This window comes from Cynara cardunculus, unplaced genomic scaffold, assembly GCF_001531365.2.
Source record: "Cynara cardunculus var. scolymus isolate 2C unplaced genomic scaffold, CcrdV1 Un_Scaffold_4867, whole genome shotgun sequence".
NCBI classification, from domain to species: Eukaryota; Viridiplantae; Streptophyta; class Magnoliopsida; order Asterales; family Asteraceae; genus Cynara; species Cynara cardunculus.
The window spans coordinates 26,003-38,081 of NW_020202113.1; the positions used below are offsets into that span (position 1 = coordinate 26,003).

Genomic DNA, 12,079 nt, shown 5'->3' on the forward strand with positions numbered 1-12,079 from the left:
GGGGTGTTGATAAATGTGATGGTGAGGCTTGCAAGGGTTGTAATAATTTGGACTCCATTTTAAAAAAATTGGGCTTTGGTAGGTAAATCAGACTACATTTTGGTGCTTAAATCAGACAGCATTTTGGTGCTTAAATCAGACAGCATTTTGGTTATAGCCAATTTAATAATTGAAACCAAAATACATTCATTAAAGGAAAGTGGGACTAGTTTGTAACATTTTAATTGGGAAAAGAATGTTTGCTTATTGCAAAAATGTATGATCACCGTATTGAATTAATGACGATGTCTCAAGATACTACTCTGTTCTTCTAAAAGTCGAAGACAAATCTACTTGTGAAATGTCACAATTTTTTTTGGATATTTATAGATGTTAAATTTCATATTCATGCTTAATTCATGTTGATTAAAGGGTTAACAAGATTCTTATTGATCCCCAAAATTGGAATTTCTTTGAGGGTTCTACATAGCCACAAAATTTCAATTTAAAACATAAAAAGAAATTGAAATCTAATAAGTTTAAGCTTCAAAATGTAACAGGATGCTTTTGGGTGTTTGCTTATCGGTAAGTCGATTTGCATTACTTTATGTGGTAAGATTACACAAATGATATCTATTAGGCATCCAATGACTGTAGCTGCATCTATTAATCTTCTTGAAATCCGACCAGATTGTAGGTTGTTATGTTAGGCAACAGAAGGCCGATTGTCAAATGGGTTTTTACCCATGGGCCACGTTAACAACCCCCGCCCCCTCCAACAACAAAAAAGCAGTTCAACATATCTTGCAGTTGCTTCCTACTGTCACATGGACTATTCTATTCGTAAAATTTAGACAAAGAAGAAGCAGGTCAACATATCTTGAAAACTGTAAAATTCATATCAATTTAATCGGACATGTATGAAAAAAAATGATCGAAGTTTAATTCATATTTCTGGAAAAGATCAAATAGTGATCAAAGCTTAAACATCAACCTGTGTTCGATGAGAAGAAGATGGAAGCAATTTCAAGTTGATCAAGAAGATGATGGAAGCAGTTCAAATCTTCGTGGTATCGTCTTCGTCACAAGATGAATCGATTAAAGTCTTCATTTGCATGGAATCGTCTTCGTCACAAGATGAATCGATATAAAATCTTCGTTCGCGTGGAATCCCCACGATCTTCGTATTCGTTCGGCTGGGCGACGATAGTTTCGGATTTACTGATTTAGGGAATAAATATCTTGGGCTTGGGCTCCATTTTAAAAATTGCAAGTTTCCGACGAAAATTTCCATCGGTGTTCTGTCGGATAAAAGAATTTTTAAATAAATAATTAATCCGTCGGAACATTTTTAATAAAAAAATTCTTCCGGTACCCGTTAAAAAATTTCTTTTGGTACCCGTTAAAATTTTTCTTTAAAAATAACTTTTGGAAGGAATTTGTTTTTAAAATTTTCAACGGATTTTTATATTTATAATAAAAAATTGAAGTCAATAATACTCGTTAAAACCTAGTTGAACCGAATAAAACTCAATAATACTCGTTAAAGCTCAATTGAACCGAATAAAGCCCAATTGAACCAAATAAATCCCAGTAGCACCCATTAAAGCCCAATTGAACTGAATAAGGCTCGATAGATTCATTAAAACCCAATTAAACCGAATAAAGCCCAATAGTACTCGTTAATGCCTAATTGAGCCGATTAAGACTCATAGCTCCATTAAAGTCTAGTTCAACCGAATAAAGTCCACTAAGATCCATTAAACTCCACCAAGATCCATTAAAATCCAATAATACATGTGAAAGCCCAATTGAACCGAATAAAGCCCAATAGATCCGTTAATGTCCACTAAGATCAAAGACTACCCAATAGATCCATTAAAGACCAAATAGTACCCGTTAAAGCCCAATAATCTATTAAAGTCCACTAAGATCCATTAAAGCCTAGTAGTTCCCTTTAAAATCCAATTAAACCGAATAAAACACAATAATATCTGTTAAAGCTCAATTAAACCAAATAGAGCCCAATAGTACCCATTAAAGCGCAATTGAACCGAATAAAGCCCAATAGTGCCTGTTAAATCCAAATTGGACCTGTTAATGCCCGATTGAACCAAATAAAGTCCAATAGTATCCGTTAAAGCCTAACTGAACCGAATAAAACCAATAGTACCCGTTAAAGCCCAATTGAACCGAATAAGGCCCAATAGATTCATTAAGGCCCAATTGAATCGAATAAGGCCTAATAGTATCCGTAAATGCCCAATTGAACCGAATAAGACCCAATAGCTCCAATAAAACCTAGTTGAACCGCATAAAGTCCACTAAGATTCAGTAAATTCCACCAAGATCCACTAAAACCCAATAATACCTGTAAAAGCCCAATTGAACCGAATAAAACACAATAGATCCATTTAAGTTCACTAAGATCAATGAAAACCCAATAGATCCATTAAAGATCAAATAGTACACGTTAAAGCCCAATAATCCATTAAAGTCCACTAAGATCCATTAAAACCTAGTACTACCCTTTGAGAAAAAAATTTATATATTTATTTTTTTTCCTTCCAAAAATATAGATTTAAAAAAATTTCAAAATTTCCGACGGATAATACAAAGTTATATTCTGTCGGAACTATATTTTTAAACATATTTTTTTGGAAGGAAAAAGAATTAAAAAGAAGTTTCTTAAACATTTCCGACGGAGTATAATTAAATATAAAAATCAATTAAAATCCGTCGGAAATGTTAATTAATTAACGCTAATTAATTTATTTAAATAAATTAGAACAATTTTATATGAATTTCTGACGGATTTGTGATGGTATTAAATAAGTAAAAAATCTGTCATAAATCCGTCGAAAAACCGTCTGGAAAGTTGTAGAAATAAATTTTTATCTATTTTAAAAAAATTCAGTGACGGATTTGTAGGGGATTTGTAGCAGAAGTCGACAAGAGTTGACATTTCTTGACTTTTTTGGGATACATCGGATATCTCACTGATATTTCCGACGGAATTTTCTCGGTGATACCCATTTTTTAGTAGTGAATTCCTTAATGATATTAAACTATACCAAAGGGTCACATACTGTTGGACTCTTAATTTGGCCATAAACCTATGAGAAACTTTGTATTATTGGAAGGCCATCGGTGATATGTTAAGAATCACCAACGGATATCGAAACGTTAGATTGGAGTAGTATTTTGATAGCTTATTGTTACTTTTTTCATTTATAACCCTCATTAATATAATTATTATTTATTACACTTAATTTTAAATAGATATTAATGAAACTTTAATAATACTAATATGCATAAATATTAATTAACTTTAATTATATATTATACATTATATTATTNGATGTTTTAGTTTGTCTAACACTATTACATAACTCTTTTTCCACCCCGCTATAAAACCAATGCCATATAATGTTGTTGCAATGCTTCCGTTTGACACTATATATTAGTTTTAATTATATATTATGCAACAATTATTAATCATATCAATTATTTTCATATTATCTTTTTTTTAATATCATTCAATATATTTAGCTACAGAAACGCAAATATAACAACTTTAACAATGTTTATGTAACAAAATCAAACTTAGTACTTACTTTTATTCGTATTATGTGTAATGGTTATAAAAATAACAAATAATAGATTTTTCTAAAATTTGTTTTAGTAAATCCAAATATTATACTATATATAATAAAGAATTCGAAATTCTTTTAATCAATATATTATATATTTTTTAAATTTTTTACTATATTGTTTGTATTAGTTAATACTAGAAATATATTTCACTTTTTTTTGTTCCGTCGATTTTAGAATAAGGTTTATATGGTTTTGAGAAAGCAATAATGCTTTATATTTTAATAAAATATAAATATTAATGTATCTTATGAAAAAAATATTGATATTAGTACCAAACTAACTATTTAACATTTTTGTTTTTCCTATGTATTGCTTTAGTTCATTTTTTTATTTATTAATATAACTTTTTATAAAAATAATTATTAAGTATCTTGTTAAAACTCAATGATTATCTTAATTATATTTTAGATCTTTTGTATTTAAAATGAGATGTTTATCCTCTATTTGATAATGTTTATCTACAATTAGTTACATGAATTCAAACAGTATTTCATGCATAAAAAATGGGTTATAAGAGTTTTGTCAAATGTTTTATAATATAGGATAAATATTATATTAATAGAGATTTGTTTTAGTTATATTTTAAAGTATTATAATTGATTAATTTTTTAATATGCCTTTTTGGATATTTTACATTATTATCACCTAATTTTGCCGAATATTATTTATTGTTCAGCTAACTTATGAGCTACCAGCATGTGTTATTTCTCCATTCTAAAATGAGGAATCATGTAACCACTTTGCTATTGATTTTTGGGGTACTTGTGGAAAATATACAGAATATGTGAAGGATCAAATCAAAATATAACTTCACTTATGCATATTGAGTGATCCTTTTCCCTCATTGTATAGGTGATCCTTTTCTCTCATTGTCACCGACTTTTAGATATGCTAGTCCATAACAATTTAAGTTGAGAGTTATCTCACATATTAGTTCATACGTTATACGTGCACTCTCACTACCAAAAATTGGGGTGAACATGGGTTGGGTTTGTCGGTTTGAAGGCATTTAAACAACCAACCTAACCTAATGCCTTCTTTTTGAAAAATTTACGACTTCATTAATCCTTGGGTTGGCACGGGTGCTTCCGGTTGGTCGGGTATTTGTGCACCCCCAACCAAATTGCTCTTGTAAATCTTCCCATACTTTCTTTGTGATGTTTTAGTTTGTCTAACACTATTACATAACTCTTTTTCCACCCCGCTATAAAACCAATGCCATATAATGTTGTTGCAATGCTTCCGTTTGACGATTGTTCATTCATGAACCCAATATGCATAATAATGTCTTGAAGGATATTAGTAACAAAGATGTTAATAGGACTTTCAGACTCCGACAAAAAGTAGTGGGAAGTAACGTCCACCATGACTTTCAGACACCGACAAAAATTGTTCTTTGCAAAAACGGCTTCCTCATTCATAAAACATCCATCGTGACTTGTCTAGAACCATTGCTTTCTAAGCTATCGTCCTCGTCTACATACATGATCAAAAAAGAACCACCCAGAGAAGATGTATCTAGACTTTTTAAAAATTTGTTGGAGTTCGAGCATAAGGTGCTCTGATACCATGATAGGAATGAAAAATCTATAGCAAAAATGGAATATATATATACATTATACATTTGTTAACAATTATAYGAGGGTTGYATATATGAGTCAAAATACAATTARATGTCACTAAAATTATGCCTAATAGAATCACAAAGATTACGCAAGGAAAATAATGAAAAGGGATATATACAGTCAAACAAAAATGGAGATACCGATTCTTTCATTTAACGGTGGTTTTGTAGATGTTCTTGAAGGATACTTGGAGTGGAAGTCTTGACAAGTCCATAAGTAGTTGGATTTTTTCACTAGGTGGTAAAGTGGTCTCTCGGGCTACAAAAAACTGTATTCCATATTCCACCATAGTGGTTGAGTTTTTAGCTTAAGTAGCGGTAGGCATGGAAGCACAACAACAAAATAACATTGTGTAAGATATAGGAGCAGTAGCAACAACCATCAATGTCAACCATTTCTTAGCACAACGATAGTGAGGCAATGTTATCTAGAGCATATGTAATATTTATAATGGTATGTCTAGAATACTATAGCATAAGGATATGGTATTTGGAACACGAGATAAATGGGTTGGAAAATCATTAGAATGAGTTGGCAACAACGATAACCACCTACTATTCCTTTTTATGTTGTCGTGATGGTTACCGGCGAACGCTCCCAAAGGCGACCCTCTCGAGTTTCCAGCTGTTTTCTAGATTGAAGTAGCCTTTTGTCGCCCAGAAAGAAGTCACTATCAAAGAGCTCGCCCTACTGAAGTACCAAAGGTGCGCTCAGCCYGGTGACTAAGAAATGGGTTTGCGCTTGAATTTCAGTGATGAGGTTTTTCGAGGGAAGTAGGGCTCTTATTGACTAAAAGTGGGTTCTTCGCTTTCCTTTAKAATGAAAGTTGCTATGAAGCCCCTACTACTTACTTTGTTTGATGCAAAAGGCTATTTAAAGGTTCAATGTGTTACGTAAAACCATGTTGCTCAATTCTGACTTGAACAATGGTTAGTTTTACTTAGCCATTGAGAAATTTTATAAAAGGTGGGTAGCATATACTCTTTATAAAGTATTCCTTGTCACTCCTGTAAGTTTGTAATGTCCACGAAACTACTATGAACACGTCGATGATCATAGTGTTGAATTTGTTTATAAACGTTAATGAAAAAGATTGTATGTGTTATTTCTCCATTCTAGCATAAGGAATCACGGATCCACTTCGCTATTGATTTTTTCTGGGAACTTGAGGAATATATACACAATATGTGAAGGATCAAATCAAAATATACATTCACTTATGCATATTGGGTGCTATTGTTAAGGCCGAAATGAGGGATTGTTGATATAGGTTTTAAACAATAGTTGTTCGGAAGTCTCCTACACATGGGTGTAATTGTTAAAGACTAAGGCATTGTTTGGCAAAAGTTAGATAACTTATAAGCTAACTTATTTTCTGGGTACATATTTGGATGAACATAAGCTAACGTATTGAAACGCTGCTTGTAGTAGCGTTTTGGTATATTATTGTCACTTTTTGCAATTATAATTCTCATTAATATTAATTATTATTTATTACAATTAATTTTAAATAAGTATTAATAAAACTTAAATATTACTAATATTAATAAATATTAATTACTCATTAATTATATATAATACATTATGTAATAATAGTTAAACTTAATACTTACTTTTATTCGTATTATGTGTAATGGTTATTGAAAATAACAAATAATAGATTTTTCTAAAATTTGTTTTAGCAAATCCAAATATTATACTATATATAATAAAGAATTCGAAATTCTTTTAATCAATATATTATAYWTTTTTTARWTTTTTTACTATATTGTTTGTATTAGTTAATATATTATATTATCAGGGATCTGTTTTAGTTACATTTTAAAGTATTATAATTGATCAATTTTTTATTTTGTCTTTTTGGATATTTTATATTATCATCACCTAATTTTGTCAAATATTATTTATTGTTCTGCTAGCTTATAAGCCACGGGCATCTGTTTATTTCTCCATTCTAACATGAGGAATCATGTATCCATTTTGCTATTGATTTTTTGGGGTACTTGAGGAATATACACAGAACATGTGAAGGATCAAATCAAAATATACCTTCACTTATGCATATTGGGTGCTATTGTTAAGACCGAAATGGGGGATTGTTGATGTAGGTTTTAAACAATAGTTGTTCGGAAGTCTCCTACACATGGGTGTAATTGTTAAAGACTAAGGCATTGTTTGACAAAAAATAAGACAGCTTATAAGCTAACTTATTATCTGGGGAGATGTTCGGATGCACTTTAAGTGTCATTTATATATTGTTCGTGTGTACGTTTTTCATTTTTTGGATTGTTTCCCCTTCTTGTGTTTGTGGTGTTCTTTTTTATTCATATATTCTCATTTGGGGCTAATGAAGATCAAGTTTGCACTTTTTATGTTACTATACTTCAATTTTGTTTGAAGTGCTGGAAAGTTGGCCGAAGTGGGGGCACTTAGGGTATGAAGCTCTTTCATAGTATTGGATTCAAGAATTCATGATGGCAGGTAAAGAGAGACTAAAGAAACAAGAACAAGAATTTAGGCCGGCAGGCAAAAAGACTAAAGAAACAAGAACATAAACAGTCTCTTGAAAGGGGGGAGCATTTGCCCACTCTGTGGTACATGCGCTCGTGCTCCTCGTCCAACTTACTGTCTTTCGAAGTTATATCAGTTACAAGCTTGTCATTTCAATCACTTGCTACCTTTAAAGGAAAGCAGTTCGCCGATTGAATCGATTAATCTAGGACCCCTTCCTCTAGAGTGAAGCCGCAGACGCAGTAAACACAAACAACACCGTCTCAGAAGATGCATTGGGCAGAAGAGCTCACCAATCTTAAGGGCAATAGTGATCACCAACTAATCACCATTTGACATATTAATTTGTTGCCTTGTTTCCGGTTTCAAGAGTTAAATATGTGCATGCACGTAAATATTTACTACCAACGTATCAAAATCCATGAACATTAAGAAATAATAACGTTTTATGTTTCTAAGTAATACTTGCAATCATCAACAGTTGGTTCTATAACGCGGAACATAAGCCTTGTGGATGGAGACATGATCACCATGAATTTTGTTTATTCTTAAAATTGATATCCAGCGATTTATTTCCAAGAGAACATGTTGATGTTGAGCTAATAGGAAAGTTTTTGCAAGCATCGAGAAAGGTTATTTAGATTGTTGTTTAAATTTTTGTTAGATAATTAGGAAGTCAAGAAATATAGAAAGACGATAGATATAGAGAGAAGCTGGCAGAGGAGCATAGAAGACTTTAGGAAAGCATGCATGGTTGGTAGAACAACATGCTGCTGAAGAGGATCTTTCATGTCTATTTGATGATGGTAATATTATTTATTTTATTGCCTTCATGTACGAATTAATCATCATAGCCACCTTTTTCAGATTTCATATACATATATATCAAATAAAGTTGTATATAATGAAGATTGGAACCAAGTCCTTACGACAATTTAAAGGAAAACTTTTCGAAAGAATAGATTATAGATGGAAATGATCTCTTTGCAACCACTCTAAAGTTGCATCTTAACAACTGTAGGTGGTCCAATTAAAAATCTTTGTTGCCATCCTTAGATATGATTAAACCTATATATATATATATATTAGCCTCCATAGAGTAGGAAAGCATTCCAAATTAAGACAGATCGAAAGATGGGTGGTTTTGTAGGAATTCTCTTCTCGTCGGTAGCATTAATTGAACTGCTTTCAATTCATTCTGTTGGTGGCACTACCAGGAGCTATGAATTTAATGTAGGATATGATGTTCATCATCTTAACTTTAATCTTTGTTGTAGTTTAACATCATGATCCAAAATACATTTCTGCATACAGATCCAGCTGAAGAACGTGACACGACTGTGCCACACTAAGAGCATGGTTACGGTGAACGGGAAATTTCCAGGTCCACGTATTGTTGCTCGGGAAGGTGACCGATTGCTTATCAAAGTTACCAACCACGTCCCCAATAACATTACAATCCATTGGTACGTAGGATGAGTTGTAATATTAATGTTTCTACCTAATTCTTTGTAATCATAATATCATATATACATGTTTCCTTCGATACACAGGCATGGTATTCGACAGCTTCGGAGTGGATGGGCTGATGGGCCAGCTTACATAACACAATGTCCCATACAAACCGGTCAGAGTTACGTGTACAATTACACTGTTGTTGGACAAAGAGGAACGTTGTTTTGGCATGCACATATATCATGGCTACGAGCAAGTCTTTATGGCCCTCTCATCATTCTTCCGAAGCTTAATGTCCCCTACCCTTTTACCAAGCCGTATAAAGAAGTTCCCATCATCTTCGGTAAAATAAACATATCTACGGAAAGCCAAATTCTACATTTTCTTTCAAACAACTTGTTATTTTCTATGTACTTTTGTATAGCACCGTGTCATATACAATGCTTCATATGTGCAGGAGAGTGGTTTAATACCGATCCGGAGGCCATAATTGCCCAAGCAACACAAACCGGTGGAGGTCCAAATGTCTCTGATGCCTATACCTTCAATGGGCTTCCCGGGCCTTTGTATAACTGTTCTGCAGAAGGTATTTCTTGAATTTTTTATGCACCTAATGTAGATTGCTTATGTATATTTCAATTATTAACATATATACATCGAGGAATATATATGAACTCTGAATTGTTGTTCTTCAAATTGGCATGCAGATGTGTTCAAGCTCAAGGTTAAGCCTGGGAAGACATACCTCCTGCGATTAATCAATGCAGCACTCAACGATGAACTCTTTTTTAGTATAGCAAATCACACCCTCACCGTTGTTGAAGCTGATGCTATTTATGTAAAACCTTTCGACACATAAACACTCATACTTGCTCCGGGCCAAACCACCAACGTCCTCCTAAAGACCATTTCAGAATTTCCTAGTGCCAACTTTCTCATGTCTGCTAGACCATATGTAACAGGCCAAGGAACCTTTGACAATTTGACGGTTGCTCGTATTCTAGAATATGAATCATCCATTCCCATGAAAAACCTCCCTCTCTTCAAACCTACATTCCCATCCTTAAATTGTTGGAGACACAGGTACGCCAAACACTGTTTTTTTATTGAATTGAATCACGTGTTTCATACAACAATTTACAGTATAAATAGAAAGACAAAGGGTTGTACCCTTTGACACAACAKACACAACCTTAGACCAACCATCGTACCTTTTCACAAACAGACCCAACTRTTTCTTTTGAAAACTACCATAACTGTTATTTAACTAACTGTAACTGCCATGACTAATCTTAAATTTAACATTCCCCCTTAAGATAGACATGGCAGAACTYTTAGACGATGCTTCATGTTGTTGAAGTTTCCAAGTTGAAGAGCTTTAGTGAAGCAATCTGCTAGCTGATCTTTTGTGCCACATAACTCCATCTTCACTTCTCCATTTGAGACTAACTCTCTTGTAAAATGAAACTTAATTATGATATGTTTACTCTTCCCGTGAAATACTGGAATCTTGGATAGAGCTATAGCAGATTTGTTATCACAGAAGATGGTAGTAGGACTATCTTGAYCATGATCAAGTTCATGTAGAACACCACTTAACCAGATGGCTTGACAACCAGCAGTGCAGAGAGACATATACTCTGCTTCTRCAGAGGATAAGGCAACGACATTCTGTTTTTTTGATTGCCAAGAAATTGCTCCTGAHCCCATGTTAAAAATATAACCCCCTGTGCTTTTGCTATCATCAACATTCCCCCCAAAGTCACTATCACTGAAACCAGTTAACCTAAGATCACTTGAATTTGAATAGTGGATGCCATGGTTAATAGTCCCAKTTACATACCTTAGAACCCTCTTACCAGCTTCCCAGTGGCTTGTTTTAGGAGATTCCATAAATCTACTTAGTATGCTTACAGAGAATACTAAGTCAGGTCTTGTAGCAGTTAGGTACATAAGACTCCCAATTAAGCTTCTGTAAAGATTACAATCCACTATCCTCTCTGCTGTCCTTTGACAGTTTGAGCCCAAAATCCATAGGTGTGACAGCAGGTTTACACATTCCCATATTAAATTTGTTCAAAAGATTCTGAGCATACCTTTCTTGAAGGATTTTGATGCCATCTTCACCTTGTCTTACTTCAATACCTAGAAAATAATGGAGCAGCCTCATGTCAGTCATATCAAACTCCCTTTTCATGTTTTCTTTGAATCCTTCTACTAGTTCCCTTGAATTTCTAATGAATACAAGATCATCAACGTATATGCAAACCATCAAGATCATACCCTGCTGTTTTTGAGTAAATAAAGTATGTTCCTGAGAGCATTTTGTAAAACCATGTGCAAGGAAATAACTTTCAATTCGGCTGTACCAGGCCCTTGGGGCTTGCTTCAAGCCATACAGAGCTTTTTTTAAGTGACATACCTTATGCTCTTCTCCTTTCCTTGCATATCCTTCAGGTTGATCTGTATAAACATCCTCTTCTAGGAAGCCATTGAGGAAGGCTGATTTTACATCCATTTGATGTACATCCCATTTGTTGTGTGCAACTAAAGCTAGAACCAATCTCACAGTCTCCATTCTGATAATAGGAGCAAAGACCACCTGATAGTCTATTCCAAACTTTTTCTTGTAACCTTTTACAACCAATCTTGCCTTGAATCTATCCACTTCACCTTTTTATACCTACTTAACTCCAATGGCCTTGCATCCTTTTGGAAGATCTACTAATTCCCATGTGTTATTCCTTAAGATGGCCTCTATCTCACTGTGCATGGCCTCTCTCCACTTTTTGTCATTCCAAGCCTCTTGGAATGATACTGGATCGGCATCAGCAAAAAGAACAAAGTCTATG

General features: G+C 33.5%; 1 pseudogene; it reads left to right on the forward strand.

The window, feature by feature from the left end:
• The first annotated feature begins 8,906 nt into the window (after nt 1–8,906).
• Nucleotides 8,907–10,404, forward strand: LOC112504189 (annotated as a pseudogene).
• Nucleotides 10,405–12,079: the final 1,675 nt, after the last annotated feature.